Source organism: Nicotiana tomentosiformis, chromosome 11 (assembly GCF_000390325.3).
Source record: "Nicotiana tomentosiformis chromosome 11, ASM39032v3, whole genome shotgun sequence".
Classification (NCBI taxonomy): domain Eukaryota; kingdom Viridiplantae; phylum Streptophyta; class Magnoliopsida; order Solanales; family Solanaceae; genus Nicotiana; species Nicotiana tomentosiformis.
The window spans coordinates 65398997-65403691 of NC_090822.1; positions in this window are offsets into that span (position 1 = coordinate 65398997).

The window sequence follows — 4695 nt, forward strand, 5'->3', positions numbered from 1 at the left end:
CAATTTAATAGTTCAGGTGCTATAGGTATGGATTTGATTGAGGCAATATTGGGGCAGCAAAGGATGAGGAAGGACATGGCGGGAGGTGTCTCGCGGTAGTAGAATTACTAGCAGGTCAAGTATGAAAAGCAAAGGTCGAGAAGTTTCTTAAAGAAGATGCTTTAACCGAACTGAGAGTAGCAGATTAGCATATGGATTCTATGGTAGGATAGCCACATGCCTTGAGAAAGTTTAGAGCGATTTGGGAATCGTGGTGGAAAGTGACTAGGTATACGAATTTTATTTGAGATGGAGACTACGGCACTAAGGAAGATTAAATATGGCAAAGAGGAGTTGCTTGAAATGAAGAGGGGTGTGGAAACTTGATTATCATTTTTTGGATGCAACATGACTTCGAGTTTGGAATGTATTGTCGGACTTTCAGTGAATGTTAAAGGGGAATAAACAGACTTGTACAGCCGGTGGACGAGCATGGGCTCAGGAGGGTTTACTGAATGCATGGTAGTTGTACCCAGTGCAGCACCGTTGGAAGATGTCGGCATGGAATTTCACATGTGGGTTATCTTCTGTGAGCAGGTTAGTGGTTGTGTGATGTTGATGAAGTTTCTACGAAGAGTTCTACTTACTACCCGACAAAAGGTCGAATATGCGATTATGGCTGATAATTTGGAGTATTCATCAAAAGTTTAACAAGGGATTTCGAGAAGTTTGGCGGGTTAACGGTGCGAGATCATGGTAAATTGAGAAGGAGAAATCTTTGTGGGTTCTAGATTTATGTGATGGTAGCTTAAAGCTAAGTGGGGGAGCCCACCATCTACGATTGGATCGCGTGGTTGTCTGCTTGTGTGATTTTTGGTTATCGGTGCATTTGTAGATTATTTATGACTAAGAAAAGAAAATATCAGGGGTAATTCGAGCAAAGAACTTGATGAATGTGTGTTATAGTTCGCCTTATCCACTCAGGTGCAGGTTTTGGGAAGACTGAGAGTTTATGCTTCTTATGGATGTGATGTATAAGGAAAAGAATTTAGCCGGATGCTTCTCTGAGAGGGTGTTCATGTGCTAGCAGCGCATTAGAGTTTGACTTATATTCGGGACCAAGTCAGAGTTGGTGACTCTCAACAGAGGTTACAATGGGTTTATTATATGGCTAAAGATCGAGATTTTGTAGCAGAGTGTGAAGAATACTTGGGAAATTTTCTATGTTATCATCGAATTCACGGAAGGACTTTCATAATGGGTGTACCAGTTTGAGATGCTATTGTGTGCATGAGGAGGGTATGAGATGATTCACGGGTATTGAGACGATGTGGTATCGTGAATTGGTTGACTCGGGAGGAGTGTTGTTGAGCTTTGTTATGTTTTTGAATGGAGCTATTATTATTTTTAAGGCAGGTCAAGAGTGAATCAGAGGAAGTTGGGTTGGTGGGTAATGGTTTGAATCAGCGTGATTGAGGCGATGATCAGTTCCTTCGGCGTGTTGATGTTATACAGGTGATTTGTGGCGGTACGTGCGGGCTTGACATCCGCCGTAATTTGATTAATTTGGAGGTATTTGATTATGATGTCCTGTTATATATAGATGAATCCCGGAAGAGTTATGGTGGTTTAGACCACAACTTGAGGTTCGTATTTTCCGCGGTTATGGGAATTCAGTTGCGTGTTGCCATCGTTCCTCTGAAATGTGTTGAGTGAAAAGGGTTCTACATGATAAAGTGTTTATTTTATTGGTGGTCCAGGAGTTATGATCAAATTCTTGTACTCTCGCGTAGCGATGATAGGTGTAGTGAGCGGCATGGGAATTGGAAGTTGAGGATCAAGGTTGCGGTTCGGTGTCGATAAGAATATCACGAGCTCGGATGAGTAGGAAAGAATTCGGATGTTCATAGTTAGCTGGTATATTCTTTAGTGTCACCTAAGAATGTTGTTCAGTGTAAGAGGCTTTGTGTACTGATTTGCGGATTCTCGATTTGCTTTATAGTATTAGCAATTTTGGTGGTATGGAGATGCAGACCTTGCTACCTGATGCGGAAGGTTGTGGGAGCATATCACACGGGGAAATCTATATAAGTGTGACATGTTAGTCATTTGATTGTTAAATATTGAAACCAAGTATGGAGATTATGGTACTATTGCTAATGCGAGAGTTTATGCATGGAAGGCGCGCTATTCCTTGGGTTGTGGACTGGGGGAGTTTGTTCTGGATTGGATGGCTGCTCGTGTGTGTCATGAATAGGGCCATTGTAGATCATTGGAAGGTTGTTGGCCTAATATGGTATGATCAGAATTGGCTTGAGGTCCGTTGGTGGGTCTAATTTGAATGTGTGCTCTACGTCAGGTCGGATGTGTTCATTCGGCATAGCACTGCTTACGGAGGAGTCATCGGGCATTGGATGTTATTCCCGCCGTCAGCTATTCCATGTAATACTCTATTGTGCCATGTGGGTTGTGAGACGAGTTGATTATTCACACGTGTGTTGTGGTCCCGTGTAGCTTGTGGTATTATATGAGAAGGATGGCACTCGAGATACAGGTCATTTATTACACCTTAGTTGTGCTTGGGTTTTGTGGCGTATGGCACTATCCGTCTCCTAGTGTTAAGTTTTGCACTTAGCGTGCATGTGGTCGATATTCGAGTATTTCGTAAGTGTATGCATTATTCCTTGATGGATATTTCCTTATTTATTTTTATGTGTGGATCGGGTGGCATGCCGCCACTGGTATGTTGTTTGGATCGGGTTGCACGCCGCAACAGCGAGATGCTGAGTACGGTTCCCTATATCTATGCTTGTGTATTTTGTTTCTCATTCTTCTGAGAAGGATTCATAGCATCTGTTCGACCGTTTTATTCGTTACGCGGATCGGGTAGTTCTTTTTCGGAGTTTATTTTTCTTATGTGTCATATTCGAGTTGTAGCGTATCGGCGCATTGATGGCGTCATATAAGATCTTGGTCAGTGTTTGAGGTGGCTTGTTTCCTGAGCAGCTTGTACTGGGTGAGACGAGGTTATTAGACCTAAAATCAGTGCAATCTGATTTATATAAGGTATGTTAGAGAGCAAATGAGGTAATGGTACTTGTCAGGTGGAGAGACTCCATGATTTGTTGATTCGGTAGGTAGTTATGAGTTTCCATACATCTATTCCATCGTGGTAGTATTGTGAGAGTAGGAACAAGGCTTATATGCGTTATGAGGTGTATTGCGGGCACAAGGTTCGTAAAATTGCAGCTATTATGATCGGAGGATGTTATTATGGTCAAGCGACTCATGTGGTGCATGGTGTGATTTCAGTAGAGGAGCATGGTCAGGTGGGGGTACAATGTCTGGTAATTGATGCGGTGTTTGTATGTTAGAATCAGGTCTGGCAGAGAAATTCGGAGGTTGGAATTTGGTTCTAAGGCTTATTGACCAAATAAAAGGGAGCATCTGTAGTCTGGCTAGAGCTAATGTGCCCACATGGGATGTGGTGGCACGGGCAGGTGCACGAGGCATTAAACTATGATTTTGAACAATTCCAGAACAGTTCTTGGCAAGTTCGAGGACGAACGTATATTTAAGTGGGGGAGAATATAATGACCCGACCGATCGTTTTGAGCTATAGCACGTGGATCAGCGGTTTGAGGCCTTGAGTAGCTTCACTTCAGGTATTATGACTTGTACGTGTGGTCGGGATTGGATTTCGAGAAGTTCGGAGTTGATTTGGAAAGAAACATTTTAAATTCGGAAGCTTGAAGTTAGAAGGTTTGACTTTTGAGTAAACGACCTCGAAATCGGGATTTGAAGGTTCCAATAGGTTCGTATGATGATTTTGAATTTGGGCGTATGTTTGGGTTGAGTATCGGGTGGTCCGGGTGCATTTCAGCGCCTATTATGGAAAGTTGGCATTTTGAAAGTTCTACAATTTCATAAGTTTGGTTTGAAGTGGATTTTGATGTTATCGATGTCCGTTTGGAGTTTCGAGCTTTGGAATAGATTCATATCGTTATTTGTGACTTGAGCGTAAAATTTGGCATCACTTCGGAATGTTTAAGTGTAATTCGGATGCGTTCGGCGAAGTTTGAATGTTTGAAAGATTAAAGAAAGATTTTGATCGTCGATCCATAGTTTTGATATTGTTTGGCGTGATTTGATACTACGACTAGGTCCGGGTCATGTTTTGGGACGCGTTGGAATATGTGGTTGAGGTCCCTGGGGCCTCGAGTGGATTTCGGGTGATCAACAGATCAAATTTTAAACTTAAGGAAAAGCTGAAAATTCTGATTTGCTTGTGTTTTCACACCTGCGCATGGAGGACCGCATGTGCGGTGTCGCAGCAGTGAGGCAGTGGCTAGCACAAGCGACCATGGCAGGGCTGGACCGAGGTGACAGGTGTGAAGATGTTTTCCGCACCTGCGCGATCGCGGAAAGGAAGGCACAGAAGCGGAAACACGCAATGTGAGCACCTAATTTTTGACCGTGCTAGAATTTTTTCCCACTCATATCACTTCTCACTCTACTTTCCCTTGTCTCGCATGCTTGTCCCCCATGCTTGTCCCCCCACTCACAATCCATCTTCTACTAACTCATGTTGTTTCACCATGGGAACCAGCTGGAAACTCCAGCTCAAAAAGGCAACAAAACAATCTCAAAATTCACCCACAAAACTCCCTCAAAATAGCTCAAAAAGGGGCTGAAAAAATAGTGCTAAAAAGATCA